The following is a 21,198-nucleotide window of genomic DNA, read 5'->3' on the forward strand; positions in this document are numbered from 1 at the left end:
CAACCTGCCTACGTATGCGCATAGCGAAGCTTTCGTCCTAACAGTGGCTGCAGCCCATCCTCACACTGGCCTGGTCATTCCGGGAGCCGGCCGACCCACCAGCCCGTATTCGATGAAAGCAGTTGCGTGCAAGACGGCACTGTAGCCGTATAGTCGAAGTAAAAAGCGATGGGAATGAGGATTTTCTGAACACAGCAAATGCTCTCTATACTTATACGCCGAGCTCGTGGGCTCTCGGTTCAAATTTGGTCGCCTTTTTCAATGCATCAACGTGTCGACGAACCACCTGTACTCGCTGAGATCAGCACTACGCTTCTTGTTTTTTTTTTCTTCGCGCAATTACTTGCGCCAATTCGTACGTGCCCCCGCACTGCACCCGCAGCTGTTGTGCACGTAACTTGGACAGACTTGGCCGCCCGTGCTTGCACCGAGCGCCGGCGGTGGACCCCCCGTGATGGGACGGTCGTTTTCGCCGGCGGAGTGGGGCGGGCTGGAGCCATACGCATAGGAACGCGTCGCCGTGCTCGTGCAATGGACTCTCATGGGTGGCTTCCAGTTCGCCGCCTTTGTTGACGAGGTCCATTTGCATAATCAATCAATAAGGACGGCGCTGCCCCCCCCCCCCCCCCTTTCTTTCCCGGCGTTTGACCGGCGTGACGCGATGGGAACGCGCTCGGGGCTGCGACAAGCGAGGTACGCAACAAGGCACGCCCGGACGCCGCTTTCTGCATCTGTGGACTGCTGCGGATGTGTGTATATGAGAGGGCCAAATGACACGGGAAAAGCAGGGAAACTAATTATGCCGAGCGCGGTTGGCTGTCCTGCACTGGGAATTGGGAGAAAGGGAGCGAACAGTAGAGGACGATTGAACTTCAACCGCGGTGGAGTGTCATGCGCGTTAAGTGTATACCGACAAGCATGCCTGGATGTACTTTTCGTTTCAGTTCTTCATTTCAGTTTCGGTTCGTTACAGTTTTATCAGTCGTCATTTGTGTTGAGGTGAGCGTTTCGTAACAGGCCAGCGACCCAAGATTGTGTCGCAGGCTCGGTTTCTGGCTGTTACGACTACCTTTAGAAATTGATGCGAAACGCATGCAGTAACGCCGGTGGGCTGAAATTTTGGTTGTTGATAGAAGAAAGGGGGGGGGGGGGGTGGATGGAGGGTCATTGCGTCTCTAGAGAAACATAAGTGGTTAATGCTGATTCCGGGCCTTAGCTGTAGCGTCCCCAATGTAGCCCATCACACGAAGTTGCTTTTGGACGCTCTACAGCGAATTGGTTGTTTCTGCGTTATTACCCCATAAAGAAAATCTAATTTACACCTAGAATTGTAGCTCCAGATGTAGCTAGATAAGAGCAGTGGCAAAACACGTTTGGGCTAGATTTCATGTTCGGTGTGTCTCGTGTAGGTTTCGCATGTGGTCACGAAGCTCTGACTAAATCCTGGAGAAAACATCTTATCAATGTAAGGTTTTTGTTGGTCTGGTTGGTTGGTACTCCTCTATATATGTGGCTCGTGCCCACTATGGTGCATAGCGCATTGTCGAATTCGATGGCTGTATGAAAGTCTTCCTTTCTTCTCCGTCACTTGTGCATGTTGTTGGAAATGACATTCACGCGCCATTTATGTTTTCTCTTCGGTTTATCTCTGCGCTGTTCACTAAAGCGTCCCGGTTCCAACGCGAAAGATCAACGTGCTATGCATATAGGTAAGTCTCACATTAACCACACAGGCAGCAGCAGGCAGACCACGTGATGACGCATATAGGATATAAAGGCAATTCTAAATGGGCTAGGCCATTCATAATAGTATACATCACACTTCTAGAATTTTGATTATCGTCTTTTCGGCGTGTGTGTAGTCACAGTCAAAGCTAACTTTCCCATTTTATGAGCTGCACTAGTGAAGGACACTGCTTATTCGCATATTGCAAAGCCATCTGATACCGAACTTCTCTTACTGGATATCTCTGTTGCCAAAACGGCGGCACCAATGGAGCAAATGGCGAACATCTTAAATTTCGTGAACTTTTCGCTGATCCCGATGATTCTCCTTCAGATGTTCACAAAATTCCAATTCATAACTTTCTCTTAAATATTTGGAATGTATCGTTAATCTTTGTTAATATTCAACAACTGTGCTAGCCGCGGTACGACCCTTCCCAGGCCCCTGACGTCACAGGGCAATATTTCTGAAATACGAAAGTGGCACTGCCGCCAGTTGTCGTTCACTTTTAACTCGTATTTTTGGTCCATATCTCATTACTGCTCCCGCAGTATGGCGCCGGGATCTGCGTGCATTTCCCAAAAGTGCTGTCGGCCAATCTAGCATGATTTATATCTTCTTTCGGAGTCTCCCAATGTCGTCGATTTCGGACTTGCTCTAAGACGTCCACGGAAGTGTTGATTTACGTGCCGGCTCCTGCTTGTTCACCTCTTTTCGTTGTTTTACATTGATTTCGTGGTCTCCCGGTTGCATTTTCACATATAGACATGAAAGCAAGAACATACAAACCCGAAAGTTGCCACCTGGTCTAGGAGGAGCTAGCGAACTTTGATACAGTTGAGGCGCGCAAACGTATAAATCAAAGTTTGAGTGGAGAGAGAATGAAAACGGGAACAAGAACCTGTGTCAGTTTTCTTCGTGCATATCGGATCTTACAAAGCATGGCCTCCTTGTCAACTCGGCTTGTTCTTCGTTGCGTGTTTGCGTCGACTCTGTTTATCTTATGCCAATATTTGCTTGCGACTCGTGAAGCACCCGCCGTGTTTGCATTTCTGGCCGTCCGGCGTCTTTCGGTGCTACGGCCGTATTTTGCGCAGACCCATCACGCAAACTATACTGACACTTGGCATACTCTCTGTCTTAACCCCCCCCCCCCCCCCCCCCCCCTTATCCACACCTTGAGGCCTGCGTTTTTGCGTCGGTCTTCACCTTCACGTGAAAGGGAATCATCTTGAAGCTATCCAGCTGCCCCGCGGGTCAGAAATAGAGCTCGCCGTTTCTTGCGGAGGCGTGTTACCATGGGGTATCAGGCGATGTGTCGGCACGCCCTGAAGCAGGGAATTCACTTCATTCCCGACTCGCAAGTGCGTGCAATCGGACGTCTCTCGCCGCTCTGGGGTTCCGTAGATTTTGAGTGATGAGCTGCAGGCCTTTGTCAAAAAGCTTAGGAGCCGCTACCAGATAGTAACAATTAATCAGTCGCCAAGTTCTATCCAATTCCAGGACTATAAATTGTAGCAGGTATGACGTTTCGAAGCGCAGATAAACAACGAGTTTTAGCTCTCTCCCAATCTACGTGACTTTGCAGCAATGAATGGCTACGGTGGCCATCCATACTTGGCTGCGTGATAAAGTCGGGTCACGCGCACAGAGGCAAGCAGAGAAACCTTGTACAAAGACCTTGCGTCGGGGCACCTTGGTAACCACGAATAGCACCAGGGCAACTTACGTGCCATCCGCAGCTGAAAGAAAATTCTTGAACGTACCAGCTGTCCAGAGTATATGTCACCCTCGTCACAGCTCTAGCCTGCTACTTCAATTAAAGAGCCGCTGACAATTATAAAAACAGTCAGCCGCATCCAAGCTCTAAACCCTCCGTTATTAGGTAATAGAGGTCGACGATGACGGGAGTAAGCAGAAGCTGGTGAAGCGAGAACTTTGATTTGACCTTTGAAAAGCAACTCGTGAAACCTTTGATTGCGTTTCAATATCAATGCGCGCCGAGGGTTCACGACGTAAAATCTCGTCGCTTCTGAGATGGGCGCGCGGGGTGGGGGATGCCTGAGGCGGCGCGCGTACGATCGAGAGATCAAGAGGCAGATCGCGCAATCAACGCAACTATACCACGAGGCATCGGAGGAGTCCGCAGACTGCATTGACTGCATTGACTTCATTTCCTCTTTTTTCTTTCTTTTTTTTTTCCGCCTTCTGAGAATGACGGTTCCCAGGTGCCCTTTTTTTTTTTTTTTTTTTTTTTTGCGGACCTCGCTCTTTTGACAGAAATTCCGCAAGTGTTCGTGGTGGCCGAGACGAAGAGAAATGGCTGCACGTGGTCGACCGTGCCGCCTGACGTTCGCCGGAGGGAGAGCAAGCTGCGCGAGCGCGCGCCCGCAGCGCTCGTAAATATCGGCGGCCCCGCGGCTGGTGGTGGCTGGCTGGCCTGGCTCTCGGTCGTGCGCGGATAGCAGCGCCCCCGGGTACCTCGTAAAAAAGACAAGGAAGCAGGCGAACACAAAACCCAAAACGGACCGAGCCCCCCAGACTGACGTGCAAGGCACCTAAGGGCGTCGCTCGTTGGCCGAGCTGTTTACGACTGTCCTCCGCGTCCAGCTTTGCCGGGACAACACTTTGGTCGGCCAACACGGCACGGAGCAAATGAGCAACTGCGGGGAATGGGGCACGGAGTTAAGGAGCAGCACATGATGGCCGGAAGGTGAGGCGGGGGGGGGGGGGGGGGGTTATGTTGAGCCAGGAGTCCGCCTTAGCGTTCCTGTTTTCCGCATTTCTGCAGTATGTGAGAGTGATATATACACTGACTTTGGCTGTCTTTCTCGCAGCGCGTGCTTTATAGAGCAAATGAACCGCGTCTGCTTACGTATACTGTCACGGGAGACAATATACGGGACGCAGTCCATCCTGGAGGGTGGCTTAACGGGCAAGCTATGCATGCTGGGAGGCCTATGTAAGGATGCCTGCACCTTTCTGCGTGCGACCACCGCATTGCAGCCCTAAACGTATGCTATCTTACAGACGCCCAATTAACACTCCGCAAAGAAACCAATTTTCTTTTTTATTGTCACGGTGGTCACGGTCTATAATATTTTGCTCCCGATATTACGTGCCCTTTGTTGGTTTACTTCTGAATCTAGTCGTGGTGCCAGAATTGGAGAAAAAAAAGCGAAGAACGAAGCCTCAAAAGCGTTCCTTGCTCCGAGTATACAGTTTGGCATGTAGGTCATGTTTGGCAATGTCTGCAAATGACAAGCTCGCTCAATAGGCATGCCTGCGGACCTTTCGTGGACGTGCTCAGAAAGGGCTGCACTGTGCACACGTTATCGACGCAGCACGTCCGATCAGGTAAGTCGTCGCTTCATTGAGGCGCCGGGCTCATCCAAAGTGTTCCTTCGTTGCGTCACGCCACCACTCCCGCCATATCCGGTAAATGTCCGTCTTGAATACATTCAAAAGAGTCATGGCCCCCATTTACAAAAAAACGTTCTTTCGCTAAAGTTGCTCATAAGAGCAGATATGAGGCAATGATCATGTCGGTTTTATTATTATGGACGGCTAGCAGCCAATGGAAAAGCGCACTTGCGCACGAAAAGCTTTGTGAATTCGCGGCCCAAGATCTTGGAGAAACATGCAGAGTTTCATCTCATCACTACTAGCGCTGGGCCACGTGAGGAGCGATTTTCTGAGGGCTGCTGCAATGCGAAGCAGGTCTTCCCACTGAAACTATCCTTTAAATGACCATACGGAGACAATGCCCGAGCCTTGCTGTAATATAGATGCCAAATCATTGTATTGAATATTCACTGGCGACTTTCTGCCGTTGCGTTAGCGCGGCGGCTTGACATGCAATGCTGTCGGGAAGAGGAACAACAAAATATAATTGAAGTAGAACACCACCTAGCCCAAAAGCATCGACGGCGTATATATCTGCGTTCGATCGCGGAAGTTTTGCCGGAGCTCGAGCCGATCTGCGTTCGAGCAGAAAGGGCCCACTGGGCGTTACGCGCTCGATTTTCATTCCCTCCTCCTCTTATAGCGCCCAGGCGTGCGCGCAACTCTCTCAATTCCTTTAGGCGAGGCAGCCGTTGTATACAGGGTGGTGAGTGTTTCGTTCACTTCTCGTGCACGCGTTGTTGCGAGGTGCGGTAGCATATACGATATCGCGGAGCGCGTTTATTGCTCTCCGCCACCTTGAGCTGTAGTCAGTCGTAAAAAATACTTTCGAATCTCAGGAGGACATCTCCGGCACTTTGCGTGGTGCGTCGTGCGCTGACGGGCCCAACTGTGCCGATCCTGTCACGCGAGCTCAGTGTTTGAAATCGCCGCTCGTGCCTCCGGGCCTACAGATAAGGCTATACCCTTGTTTCTTTAAACATATTGCGTCTCATTCTACTTCATTTCCCCCGGGGGCAAGTGTTTAACGCTTTCGTCTCAGCCGTTTCCCACGAAACACTCGATACTCGGTCGGATAGGCTGCAAATGAACCACTACAAATTAAACTGGGGCGTTGCGTGCATATTGTTTTCTTTTCGTTTTGCATCTTACTCTTTGCCTTTAGCGCAAGAAACCTGGAGGGTCTAACGTTTAGTATATCGTGGGGCGTTGATAGGGGAGAGGCACTTCGATCACACCAAGTGATATTGAGGCGATAGCAAAAGCTCCATCTCAGCTCCCGGCAAGGCTGGTCTGCTGCAAGAGTGACATATGCGAACGTCAGCTGTAGAGGCTTTAGATACTATAGAACACAAAACGGGGAGGATTCATAGCAGCTCGGCACATTGGGAGTCACCGGTTAGTGCGCTTAAACGTTGGTTCCGACTGAACTTGTTGTCCAGTTGCGACAAACAAGCAAAAAAAAAAAATGATGACTCAGATGTGGCAGGTAGCCAGACTTCAAAAACTCCAGAGACCTTCACGGCACGCTTTCGGGTGACAAAAGCACGCATACTAATGGAGACCACTGGGTTGATAATAAGGCCTCTAGAGTTCGCTACAGAGGTGTCACAATAGATGGCAATGATTTTGAAGGCACGCTTCTGCTTATGATAACGTTAGTACCGGCTAATAGCGCTTTACGCGTTTCCTTGGACTGGAGTTTAATCTACGCCGAGTGAACGTATTGATGCACCTTCGCGCCCTTGGTTCGTGCTGTATGTTCTTTTCATTGGACGCTATAATAACCTCGCTGAAATAAATAACGCCGGAGCCGCACGGAACGTGTTTTTCTTTCTTTCTTGCCTCTGCTCGTTCACCAGCACTGTAGGAGCGCGCAAGAGTTCTCACGTGGTGTTAAAGTGCGAGGGAAACGAGAAGTTCGAGAATGGCGCATGAGGGCGTCTTATACCACCAGTCTACAAGTGAGTGTTCGTTTTTCATGTGATAGAAGACATGCATACATACATACATACATACATACATACATACATACATACATACATACATACATACATACATACATACATACATACATACATACATACATACATACACACACACACACACACACACACACACACACACACACACGCATACATACATACATACATACATACCTACACGCATACATACATACATACATACATACATACATACATACATACACACATACATACACACATACATACACACATACATACACACATACATACATACATACATACATACATACATACATACATACATACATACATACATACATACATACATACATACATACATACATACATACATACATGTGTAGGAAAGGAAGGAAACACATGAGGGCTGACTAGACGAGTGTTCGTTTCGCTAGCCTACGCGGGTGAAACAGATGGAGAAGTTAAACACAGCGGAACTAGCCAGCTTAAACAGATGTGTACTTCTCCCGCTCAGCCAGGGAACGCGGTAGCTTCATTGACATGAGCTCGATTGTAGCGGATCGAGTCAGAAGCCAGGATGACGCAAAGAAATATGACCGCATTTACAGGCATTTTACCAATTGTGTCGAGCGAATCAACCAGCCGCTCGCAGACGAGCTAACCCAACGTCCTCCCGGACACTGATTCGGCCGTTTATATAAGAAGCCTAGGACCGAATTTCGCCTGCGACAAGTCGGCTTGACCCGACTCTTCCAGTTTTCTGGTAAGGCTACGTATTTCGCCTATATATTCGTTTACATTAATCCTACGAACTCGGGTCGAGTCGGCTTGCAGGGCCGGGAAAAGGTCGTCGGGTCCACGTGACCACTGGTGGGTGCGAACGAGCGAACATCGGGTGGGGTCGGTTAACGTATGCCGTATACTATTGCTGGGTTGAATCGACCCACTTGGCGAACTGCGTATAAACGTGGTCTGGTCGGGCTGGCGACGGGGTAGTAGGGCCACCGGAGGCATTGAGCAATTTTTTTTCTCTCTCTCTTATCGTTATGTCCCCCGAGCACGTTGCAGCGCTTCGCAATCTCCGATGTTAATCTCCCTTTCTCTCACGGCACGCCTCCACGCGGAGAGACGGTGCTGTCAAATTCGCTGAAACTGGATTCGTGTAAGCGCGGTAGGTGGTGTGCAGTCGGTGCATGAACTCCCCCGACTCGCCAACTGCATCGACCTGCGCCGGTCGGCTTCATGTGAACGAGGCTTACCAGAGGTCGCTCGATCCTCTTCACACGTCCATAGCGCTCGCACAACTCTCTCGGCTGATGATCGACGACGCCACGCCTCTACAATTTTTTGCTTCCATGTAAGGTCGGGTGCTGGGCTGGCCAAACGCGCACCCAAAGATGATGAAGTTGCGTGTCGAAACAGGGACAGCTATAGAGTATCGGTGCTCGATAGTCACTCCGCATATGAAATAATGGCTCAAGAGGGAGCCAACTATTTCAAGTAGGAACGAATATATATATTCGCTTAGGTTATTTTCAGCCTAGCCAGAGCACAGATAAACCGCTGAAGGCGAGAACTGGTGGTAACTGTAGCCGTAGTGTGCAAGAAACGATTGGAGTTATTCCGGACTGTTCCAAAAATTGTCTTGAGTGACGCAGGTATACGCGAAGCTTATTTGCATCGTAAGATGCGATAACTGTCGACCTGTCACTGTCGAGGGCAGATCGGGTGGTATTATTTCTGACATTTGCGCTATGACGCAACTATAGGTGACGTGCAATACGAGATCACGTCTCTTTTTCGTAATGAGCGTTGGAATATTTTTTTTCTGGTGTCTGAGTGCGGTTATGCAGAGGGGAACCGCAGCATGGCTCTCTTAGGAATGATTTCGACCACCTTGAGTTCATTAACGGCGCCTCCAAAGGCCGGTCGTTCCGGCATTCAGCCTTCATCAGAATGTCGCTGCCGCGGCCGAAATGCCGATCTCGTGCTGAACAGTTGAACAGCTAGCATAGCCACGCAAGCAGCGCGGCGGCTGTTGACGTGTGCTTCTTGTTGGAAGTCAATACATACGTGTTGTATTGGCGCTTGCACGTGTCGTTGAAATGTCACTTGGTGCATGTGCAACGTTGCATTCTTTCATTCTTTAGGGTTTAGACGCGTGATATCAGAGCGCATGCGCGGTTAATTAGCTTTAACATTTTTTTACGAGGGTATCAATGTAGAAACGCAAACAGGATATGATTGCAGAACGATTTCCTGCGTGGAGGCAATATTTACCCATCAGCCCCCAATTCTGCTACGCCTCTTACCATTAAGCCGATGAAAACCTGCGTGTCTGCTGAATCACGCCTGCTGCCGAAGAATGGAACAGCTGACAACTTGGCGCTTTGCGATTCCCACGATGCGTCGCAGGCCTCAGTGATGCGCGTCTAAATGATTTCTTGGGGTTTGTGAAAGACGCTATTCTTGCTTCGGCGCGCGTCCACTGCGGTATTGCTAATGAGCGCCGACTGTTCTGTGTGCTTGCGTCACAGCAAGGCCTAACAGTGCGTGTCCGGTTAGGGGCCGCCGTAATTTATAGCTATGCCTTCAAAGCAGTTAAAGTAGTCAACTTAAGGTTGTCGCAGCGCTGCTGCCAAGTGCGTCCACGGCGGAGCTCGATGATGTCTCCGATACGGAGAGTGATTTACGAACTCGCTTATTTGTGGCTGCGGTATATCTTCGCTTTATTGCGCCTTACCCCATACATATACGACAAACGCTGTATACGCCATGTTTGTGGCGGCGTCGCGTGCTATGCCGGAGGCGAGGTAAACAAGAGGGAAATAAGAGCTCCAGGTTTTTAAGAGATTCATATCAATACGAAACGAAGAAGAAAAGTTGCTTGATAATGATAAAAAAATATATATATCAGCGGTCGTCAGTGGTTCCTCCGGCTCTGGGGCCAGATTCACAAAGCTTTTCTTTCGTAAGTTCGCTTTCTCATTTGCTCACTGCCTTCGCTAATGATATGTCTGGCATCCGGATTGGCTAAAGTTCTTTCTTACAAAAAATTCTAGCGTAAGAACTTTTTGTGAATTCGCGCCCTGAACTCATTTTATGCAACAATACCCTTGCAAACGTCATGCGGGGTAATCAATTGTTTGTTAGCGGAATGTTTGTTGAAGGAAACAAGTGAGTGATTATATATATAGAAAGACGTCAGAACTTCTATTACGACTTTTCTAAGGGTAGCAGGCAGCTGCCACAGTGGACACCGCCATCTTCTCAAGAACAAGCATTTTTCGATGCACACAACGACGTTCTCATCCGTTACACTACTGCCGGTTTTGGTCTCGCCTAAATACACGCGCAGACGCCACCACTTCGAGAGTCTGTGTGGGGCGCAAAATCTCGCACTCATGAACGAGCGCCGAAACTGGGCGACAGGTGCACGAGTTCGAATGCCGTGGTGGTTACGTTATAGTTAATTTAGATTAGATAGGTTAGTTCATTTAGGTGCACGTTAGAGAACCCCAGGGGGTCGAAATTAATCCGAAGTCCCCCACTATAGGTACGCCTCGCAATCAGGTCGTGGACGTTAAACGTCAGAATTATATTTTTTTCGCACTATTGTGAGGGTGAAGATGAGGCTGAGGAGGTGGCTTCAAGGTGAGTCCTCGGCGTAACGGAAAGTACGGGCCGACACATGAGATCTAGCTTAGACCGCGTAACTGCTATCGCGAAAATGAAGGGGGGAAAATGTCACAGTTTCCCCCCTATAAAGGCGAAGCATCGATTACGATGGCAAATTAGTAGACAGCTATAAGAAGTCAGGATAGTAGTTTTATCGGCTGCATAAACTTGGACACATTCGCTGACTAACTAAACTACAAACAAAAACAACTACAACAACAAAGCATATATAGTATCACGCGCGCACACACATATACAGAAACACATCTCACTCGATGAGCGCGGACACTCCGCTGTGAAAACGCTGGCGTGAGGAAGAGCAGAAGCAGCAACGAGCGAACAGTCCTTCGTGGTGCCTCTCGCTTCAATCGCGAACTAAGCGGTGCGAACAGAGCGCACACGAAGGTATCAGCAGCCAGCGCACCTCATTGCAGATCGCTTTCAAGGTATAGGACTCGCGCGGCCGCGCTCAGACGCGTCATAAGCAGCCGCCGCCGGAGTAGAACGTCGTCGACGACGACGGCGGAAATGCGCCTGGAGTGTCCATATAATTGCTATAGCAATAAAAAAGAGAAAGGCGTGCATGTGAAACTTTTGTTTTATTGGTTTGCGCTACCAAAGCGACGTCTCGAGATCATGCATTTGTGAATGTGTTGACGCGTGAGTCACTTTGGGTTTGCTGTATATACAATGCGCGCACTTCTCCAATTTGTGGGTCATCACAGTAATTGTGCGTATTGAATCGACGACTCGAAAAAACGTATTTTTAACCCCGAAGAGTATTTTCCTTGGTTTTAGTTATCGTAACTTGAGGTAAACTGCAAAATAATTAATTAATTGTGGGGTTTTACGAGCCAAAACCATGATCTGATTATGAGGCACGCCGTAGTGGGGGACTCCGGAAATTTGGACCACCTGGGGTTCTTTAACGTGCACCTAAATCTAAGTACACGGGTGTTTTCGCATTTCGCCCCCATCGAAGGGCGGCCGCCGTGGCCGGAATTCGATCCCGCGACCTCGTGCTCAGCAGCCCAACACCATAGCCACTGAGCAACCACGGCGGGTTGTAAACTGCAAAAAAAAAAAAGAGCGCGTATAGACAACATAAGAGGACGAAGACACAGCGACCTCTTCTGTTGTCCTATACGTGCTCACTTGCGGTTTACCTCAAGCTATATGCAGTGCCAACTAGCCCACCAGTCTGTTCTTTTGAGTTATCGGTTTTCGTTTCCAGTTAGCTTCAGGCTGTTTGGTTGTTGCCAGGGGTTATGTTGCTGATTTCGCACCGATAACTTGCCTCTAGTGAAAAGGTGAAAGGTTTCTTATTGCTTAGCTACAGCGCTATCAGAACTTTTCGTGCACGGGTGCTGTTTTTCAAGGGTCGTAGGTGTTGTGAGTGCTGTCGTCACAGAATTTGTGCTTACGTCCGGACACTGCGCATTCTGTCTAAGCAACGCGACGCCGCGGTGCCCCACAGGGCCGAGAAGAAATATGCCTGCTGGTACAGCAACGTCTATCTACAACGTGTTTTTCTTTTTCCTTTTTTAGACCATACAGTTTTTTGTTGTTGTTTTTTTTTGTATATAAGAACTATAAGTGCTGCGAACGTGGCGTCATTGTAGGTGAGGTGAACATACTAAAAAAATAGATTTAAAAAAATGAGGCTGCATTAAAAAGTGACTGCCTATAGATTTGCCATTTCAACGTACCCCTAAGGCACTAATAAAAATTAATGAATGCATTTTTGTTAATTAGTCTTCGAAAGCTCGCATTATTACAAGCAAAGTAGCCTAGGAACTTCTCTAAAAAAACGGCACGTTCGCACGCATATAGTCATTGATAAAAAAATATGTATGGTGTTAAAGAAAACACCATATATAGTGGATTAGAATCGACTGACTGACTGACTGACTGACTGACTGACTGACTGACTGACTGACTGACTGACTGACTGATTGATTGATTGATTGATTGATGGATGGATTGATTGAACCAGGGTGAAGACAGAATAAGAAATAGTATTAGAGAAGGTGTGGGGTTGCGTTGGGCGTAGATTCATAAATGAGATATGTGAGGGAAAGATAGAAATGCCAGAGAGGAAGAGCCTGATGAATGAGCCTTATGGCCCCACCTTTACAATCTTAGAGCCCCACCTTTAGAAACTTAGATTACCGGTGCCGCCGGGAATCCACAAGTTTTTGTGAAGAACACAGATGCCTTCCCATATTGGTGCTCGGCTACTCGTGAGAAGTCGCCGGCTCCTTGGACGAGGGCTCTATAGATGCGTTAGCGCCGTTGGCCTCTGAGTGCCGCCCTTCCAACAACACACGGAGCTTCTGCCGCAGCTATATGGGACGTAGACTATAGAGCTTCTGCCGGGAACCTACCGGCAAAAACGCGTTTCCGCGGCAACATGATCGGCCGTTACGGGCTCTCTAAAACGCTTCGTAGAAGGGCATCCCCGTCTTTCGGGGTCGTTAGGGTATCACGTGGGTAATTGTTGCAATGGACGCCACAAGAAAACAACTGTTCACGGTGTTTTGTTTCTTTCGCTGCAACACCATACGTGAACTTTGCCACTGTATCGCTATCAGCGCACGACAGTGAATTTTCGCCGGTGCACGTGGACATACACGGACTCATTTAGGTGTGACGTATAAGGAGTCGAAGCAAGTCGCGTGTTTTTGCCTAAGCGTGCGCGCCAGGCTACAGCGGGTGAACAAGCGTACACGCCCACACGTCCTCCCGCTCGAGCCGCACTCGGAGAACTGTGAGAGGTCAACAACGCGCGCGCAAGAACGTGCACATCTATACGGAGGGACAAAATAATGGCGGACACGCGGACGCACACGGAGACTCGTATACGCATCGCACGGGGACAAATGCAGGAATGAACGACGCAGCGGGTAAATAGCTATACAACGCACGTTGGTTGCGTCTCTCAGTGTCTCTGAATCCGTGTCTCTGGACAGAGTGAATGCGTAAGAGATGCTCTGGGGCGGGGAACAATTGCCGGCCAAGGTGTGCCTGCTTGCAACGCCACCACGTCACCTGGATGTACGCACGCGCAGGCAATATAGTATGGACAGGCTGCCGGCGCGCTGCAGGCCAGGCGGCGAGGTATGGGACAGTCGGTGAATGCAGCGTCGGCAACGGAGGCGTGTTGGCCGCGGCGAGGCTCCTGCTTATCGTGTCCCCTGAGTGCACAGGCCGCGCGCTCTCTGTCGCGCGCACCACGGGAGCCGCGCATGTCGTACTCGTTTACGCGCTCGCGTTGTATGCGCGGCGGCTCCCTGTGGCCGCCGTCGTCCCGTCTAATCGCGGGGACCACTTTGGCCGGCGTGTCCGCGACGATAACGCTCTCGCGGGGCATCGTCGTCTTCCATTGAACAAGATCTCTCGCCGCGGCTCTTTTATTTTCCCTCTGAATGGCGGTGGGCTCGTCCCTCCTTAAATGTTCTCTCGCTCTCGCCCTTGCTCTAATTCGCGGGCGCGTTTTCGTTTCTTCTTTTACTATTTGTTTTTTTTTTTTCAACGTGCTCGTCTATTTCTTTTCTTTTTTCGCTTTTTTGGCATTCTCGTCTTATCCGGCCATATAGCTGTAGTCACTTTTCACGACATCGGTCAAGCGACATCGGTCGCTTTCGGGCACGTCTGCAATGAATTCCGGTGGAAGCGCCCTCAGAGCCACCGAATTTCTCGTTCTTTCTTTTCTTACGATTTCTTTCTTTTTTTTTCTTTTCCTTCGTTTTTTTTTTTTTTTTTTTCGCTGTAGCCCGTGTTGCTTGTTGTGGCGTCTTTGATCCCAAGTCCGCGCGCGCGTGTGGCAGCCTACATGTTATACCGCAAAACCAGGTTATAAATCAACGCGCGGCTTCAATTTGATCTTTATGACATTCTTCCTCCGGTGATAGCGTTCCGTATAGTGATTCGAATTCGTCGCATCTACTTTTTTTTTTCCCCTGGTGTATGGCCGCGGTGTTTGTTGCAAGCCTCGTGTCCGTAGGCCAGCTATAGAACATGGGACGTTTTCTCCTATATACGCGATAAGTTTGTTCTGTCCGTCCTACTCGCTGATTTTTGGAAATATATATATATATATATTTTTTTTTCGTAGTGGCCTTTCGTGTTACAGAAATTCCGCAGCGTTTTCTTTATTTGAAACGGTGGGCAGTGTGGTGAGTTCTATAGTATACTGCTTTTCTTTTCAAGAACCGTAGCTTAATTTCTGCGAATACTACTTTTCTAAGGCAAATTCGCCTGATTGTCGCCTGATGCACAAGCGGCATTTGTGCTGTCCTTTTCCTTCCACTCGCGTCCCTGTCTGCTACGCCTATACACTTTCATATCGTGAATATAGGACACAGCTTTCTGACCAGCAGCACCTCTACGATGCGCTGTCTGCTACCACACCTGTGTAAAGCACGCGTCCAGGATGCATTCTGGGTTTGCGCAATCCACCGGAGGTCGCTGGGTCGAGTCGATTTGCTTCTGGGACGCAGGCGGCTTGACTGGAATGACTGGAACGCCACCGCTTGTCGCACTGTCGTCGTCAGTATATGCAGCGAAGACGGCCGCTATAGCTGCAGTGATCGGTAGCCATTGCCAGGCGATAAGGCTTGTCGTGGCCTTACCTTTGCAGCTTAAGGACGGCTGGGACTCGATTAGATTGTCGGGCGTAGGGCGCAGTATAGTTGATAAAGGGCAAATGCCAGTAACAGGGCGGCGGGAAAGCATGAGAAGCGGCGACCTCACCATGTTGCCATGCAGGTATGCTCCAAGTTAACTGCCTCGAACGAGTGTGCCGTGTGCGGTGCACGCACTCTTGAGCGTACAAACGGTGCGCTTGGACGCCGTTCGGACACCTACACAAGTGCGCCAAGGGCTGGTATGTGCACGTAGTACACATCGGATATCGGTTTTGGCATATAGTGACGAAATCCAGTGGTAGCGCATATATTTGTAACGACGGCGACGCGAAGGGAAACGACGTATAAGTATACTATATAGCTCTTGGGTGAACTTTCGTCCCGTCTACCACGCTTACACAAATCCAGTTTTAGCGAATTTGACAGCAGCGTCGGTCCGCGCGGAGGCGTGCCGTTTAGAGAAGTGGATGCATTCCAGAAGCCGCTCTACGAAACCCAACAACTGGCACTGGAAGCATCGTTAGCCTCAATAATTAAGAACGCTGATTTCGAGAGCACTGACTGGGTTCATCGTCTCGCTTTATTACTGGGTTCCATTTCCTCATCAACCACCTTAGACATGGTGCTCTGCAAATGTACTAGCACCGGACAAGCTAACCGGTCGGCCAAGCCCCGTGCATGGACTGTCCTGCTCTGTGAGCTATAGGAGCTGTTCGTGCACCGTACAAGCTATATATATATATACCTAGAAATGTAAAGCGTGCGCCCTCGAGGTAAACTGTCTCCCTAAGGAAGCGTTGGAAAACTTGAGCTGGTGGCGTAGACTCTCCGAGGTGAAATGACAGCACCTAGTGAGTAAGGAACGCTTCTTGCTGGTGTCTTAGTCGCGTCAGAATGCAAAAAATAAAAAGAAAAGTACTTTGGTAGCGCAATACAAAAATGAGATACAAGAAAAGCTGGCATTTTGGCTTATCTTTTATCGTTTTGTCGCATTGTTGACCAGGTCGAGTATGCATTCAGTCATGGACTATAAGCCGGCCATTGATGCCATGGCAGGGTCTCGATATTTAGTAACAAACATGTGAAGCCATAGAGATGACGAGCGATGAACATTTTTTTAATTCAATGGCGGAACTTGTTCCATATGAGGGTTCAGTTTCCGATAAGGTTCTTACTCCTAATAAAGGAAGAGGCAAATAAAAGTAGAAGAAAAGACAACTTACCGCCGGTGGGATGTGAAACTCCAACGACGCTTCCGGGGCTCTTCACCGATTAAGCCACGGCGGCGGTCGCTCAACCGTACAGATTTTGCCGATTTATATACATGTTTTATATTACTTGACCCTGGAAGGAGAAGGAATAAAAGCTTTATTCAGTAAAAGAAAAGAGAAAAAACGCAAGCAGTAGAGCGTTATCGGACAAAACTCACGGACATGGCAGCGGATGGGAAACATTCACGAAACCGCGGCCATTGTACACCATACGAGTGATGCGTGCGGGTTCACAATGTTTTCTAATTGGATTCGCAATATTTATTTTTGGCAAGGTCTGTCTGACCGTCGCCGGTGACAGCGAGGATGCCCACATCAGCCAGTCGCGACACCAATGGTGACACTGGTTAACGAGGCCGGTCAATAATGAACAGGTCTTACTAACGAAATACTCTGTGAATTCTACCCAACGGTTTTAATACGCGAAGTTCTCCGTATGAGCCGTTCGTCAGAACGAGCTCCGGCCAATCGTGACAGCGGACAGCATGATTTGGAAGCCTCCGGTAAATGATAGACGAAACTTGCGGATAAGGGGCCGTATTCACAAAGCTTTTCTATCGTAAGAGCTGTTTGGAATTGGCTCATGACCCTCTTCGAAAATAATATGTCCAACTTCACGATTGGCCGGCATCTGCTCTTACGAACAGTTCCAGCGTAATAACATTGTAGCGAATATCGGCCAAGTAGCTTTGTAAATACGGACGCGTACGACTTCTTCTTAACTCGTGATCTCCGCGATGATGTTGCATATATTTTATGCCGACGCGCATTCCTTCCCATTGGTCAACGCTGACGGCGAGCACTTTTACATCGTTATCAGGCATTAGCGTAACATCGGCAAGCACGTTAAGATGATGCACAACGTGCGCACATTTATCCTATGGTGAGAACTTCAACTTCTCGGGCATGTTCAGCGTAAGATTTGCGCTCTCATTATAATTACCGGCTTGGGCTCATCGTTGTATACAAAGAATTTGGAAGAAAAGTACGTGATTGTTTTGTATGCTTGTGGCTTCAAATGCATATTTCCGATCGTTAAAAACGTATGATTGGGGATTGGACCGGGCTAATTTGTTCCAGCCCATTAATTAAGAGAAGCCAAACTAAGTAAATATTTTCTGCCATCGAAGAAGGCAGAACATTACGTGGAGTGATGAAATTTGCAGGCACAACTTGGAATCAGCTAGCGCAAAACAGGGGTAATTAGAGATCGCTGAGGGAGGCCGTCCCGCAGTGGACATACATAAAAATAGGGTGATGACGATGTTATATTCTTTAGTCGCTGAAGTTCGCTTTGATTATTCGAATAGCCGGCCCTTCAGTGGCATATGTTAAAGAAAATATTTCTAAGAGGACCCTCCCTTACTTTGCTCACCGTAGCTGCTGGGTGCTGCTCTGCCTCGCCGAATGGCTATGCTGCAAAACGCGCCACAGAATATGAGTAGTTTGATACCATTAAATTAAGCGCTTCACGAAAGCTTCACTTCACATAGATTCCAAAACGTGCGTTGTATTTGCATAATATTTTCCTAGAGTCTCATCATTTGATAAAGAACAACAAAAGAAATCCATCTGTTAGTTGAAGTAGAGATAACGTGTGCGTATTCGGTTGTATTCATATCGCTCTTTAAATCACGTGCAAGTAACGCCACCATTAGCCGCGCGTTAATCTAACAGGTCATCTGCGCATACACTTGCACATTCTATAGGTAAGTTCACTTCGTTGACACCAGCAAAAGAAAGCAGTATGGCACTTTATTTGGAGCGTTGACGGGTGAAACATTATGGGCGATCAGTGAGGCGATGCATATCTACTGACACATCCGTCATGCTTTATTGTCCTACGCAGAACGGAGACGAATTGGATGATTACCAAATGTATACAAAAGGTCACGGTAGCACACCGTTTCCAGGAATAGGTTATAGGTAAGGATGAAGAATTGAAAAGTTGGACGTTTTTGTTTCTTCTTTTAATGCACATAGAGACAACGTTGTCTGTACCCAGCCTAACGCCAGGCGTGTGTCTGAAGGTACAAACTGAAGGTACTAAGCGATGTCTGTTGTTCACCTCGCGCTTTTTTCGTGTCCGAGCATGCAAGGGCGACATGAAGCCTCCAGCGTGGGTGCGTAATCTTCCGAGCGCCGTAGTTAACAGCCTTCTCGCCTCCATGCGCTGGCCGCGACTCTCTCTCTGCGAGTGAGAGTCGTCTCTGGCGGAGGGCACCAAACGGGCCAGGTGCGCGACCCTCACCGTCTCCAGGTGAGAGAGAAAGAGAGAAAGGCATTCCTTTCCTTCCATCCAAATTGGTTCACCACGCGGGGTGCCGGAGAAGAAGATCGCTCTTGGCGCGGCGGCCACCCACGACAGATCTGTACACACACGCCTCGCGGCACCACAACAACAAGACACAAGGGAGGGAAAAAAAAAAAAAGTGTGCGTCGCGGACGCCACGGGCGAAAGAGAGCGCGCGAAGCTTTTGCAAAAGCGGCGGCGGCGCGCGAGGGAGAACCCCCCGCCGGCATTCTAGACAGGCGGGTCAAGACGGTGCGGCGGCGGCAGCAACAGGTATGCGTGCCGCCAGCCTCGCTCTCTCTCTCTCTCGCCGCTAGGCTGCCTCTCGCTCCTCTCGGCCGGCGCATCCTGCTGCTCCTCTGCCTCCTCCTCCTCCGTATATGCATCGTCGCGGCGGTGGTACCAGTGGCATACCGGCCATGTGCAAAAGGGGGTGGGGCCGCGTTCCAAGGGGCTTCATTTTTCACCTCCGTACTCTCCTTGGCAGCCAACTGTGTACAAGCTCCCACTGTCCATACAAAGCGCGAAACAGCTGCTCTCTCTCTATATATATATATATATGTTCTTTTTTTTGGGTGGGGGGGGGGGGGGCTGTCATGTACTACCCACCTCAGCCGTGTGTTCGCCATTTAACTATCTCCCCCCCCCCCCCTCACTCCCCCTGCCTTAACTCACTCAACCGAGCGTCGCAGTGCCCCGGCTGCCTGTCTCACGTACAAGCGCTTGTCGCGTCTCGTTGTTTCAGCGTCGAGTGAGCCTGCCGCCAAGATGGGGCTCTATACGTGAACAGAAAGGAGCGGCCGCATTGTCGTTTGCACTCGCGCGCGGCGGTTCGATGTTCCGGATTCCGACCGTAGGGTTATTATATGCATTTGTTGTGTTCTTTTGTCCGCGAAAGTGTAGAATACGTTAACGTGCAGATGCTGAGATGCTTGCATCTATCCGCGGCGTTCTTTTGTTCGCTCCCACGGTGCTTCTCCAGAACCCATCTACTTCCTACAGGCGTACCCTTGTCAGTGGCGTAGAGTTTAAACGTGCAGTCAATTAGCTTATTACGAACATCCAGTGAAGTAAATGTGACGACTGTCCTAGACAAACAATCTTTATACGTATGTTTGTTGTAACACGAGGGAGCTAGGTAAAGTATACCACAAGTTTTCCACTTCCACACTGGCGCTTCTGCTTTAGTGGCAGCGAAAAAAAAAAAAAAATGTGCCTTCTACCGTTTTCGCATCATTTCTCGTCCCGCTGAAATAGATCTTAGGGTGTGAAATATCTCAGCGCTCTCATGCCTTACCCAAGAGCGCGGGACGAAATCGCATAGGTTTTGGCTGGTAACAACTGTTTGTCCCTGACTGTCTGCCTTCGTCATTAATATTTTGCTATCACTATTTGCCGGCACGTGTTCTTACCAACTGCTTTGTAAATCACGCTCGGCAAAAATGAGCGTGCGCTTTCCGTCCCTCTGGATGGTCGCCGCAAAAAAAAAAAAGGAAAAAGAAAAAAAAAATCTGGAACCATTCTCAATCTTGGCGCTTGGACAAGTGAGTCGATGGCGAGGGTGTTTGCACTCGGTCCTCATTTACTTGGTTTGCCCGAAATTTCGTCCGTAGGATATATATATATATATATATATATATATATATAGAGAGAGAGAGAGAGAGAGAGAGAGAGAGACGACAAATATAACAGGCAAAACGACACAAAAGGTAAAAACTGTCTCAGAAAGATGGAAGACTAACGCACACAAAAGCACAAACACACACACTCACACATAAGGAACTCTCAATGCGAACACTGATCTAAAGGAAGCACGCAGAGCTTATAGTTAACTCCTGTGCCCCGCTAGAAAGCCAAAAGCGTCTTGGTAGAGTGCAAGGCTGAGTGAGCTATCACAGGTAAGCTATAGGAAGACCGTGCGACTGCTGATTTTAAATGGGGGCGCCGCCGGTAATCAACCCTTGTTGAACACGGATGCGTTCAGCGTGACGGCGCTGTCAGTTCGTGTGATGTCTCAAGTGTTTGAAGACCACACGCAACGCGTTGACCTCCCCTCTCTCTCCCCATCGTTTTACCACGCGCTCACCCTTCCCACCTATGAGGCGGCGAGCCGTCCGTCGTTGCCGAAGAATGGGTTTTAGGTCGCTCATTACCAGTGTCTCGAAGACGGACGGCACGTCATGCAAATCGCAAGAGGACGTCTTCCGCGGAA

The 21,198-nt window shown here is 49.1% G+C and overlaps 1 protein-coding gene across 1 annotated transcript in view; it reads left to right on the plus strand.

The window, feature by feature from the left end:
- Positions 1-21,198, plus strand: part of LOC119437212 (bone morphogenetic protein 4) — a 273,407-nt gene that overhangs the window by 45,225 nt on the left and 206,984 nt on the right. The window lies entirely within an intron of this gene.

The sequence above is a fragment of the Dermacentor silvarum genome, chromosome 1 (assembly GCF_013339745.2).
Source record: "Dermacentor silvarum isolate Dsil-2018 chromosome 1, BIME_Dsil_1.4, whole genome shotgun sequence".
NCBI lineage: Eukaryota > Metazoa > Arthropoda > Arachnida > Ixodida > Ixodidae > Dermacentor > Dermacentor silvarum.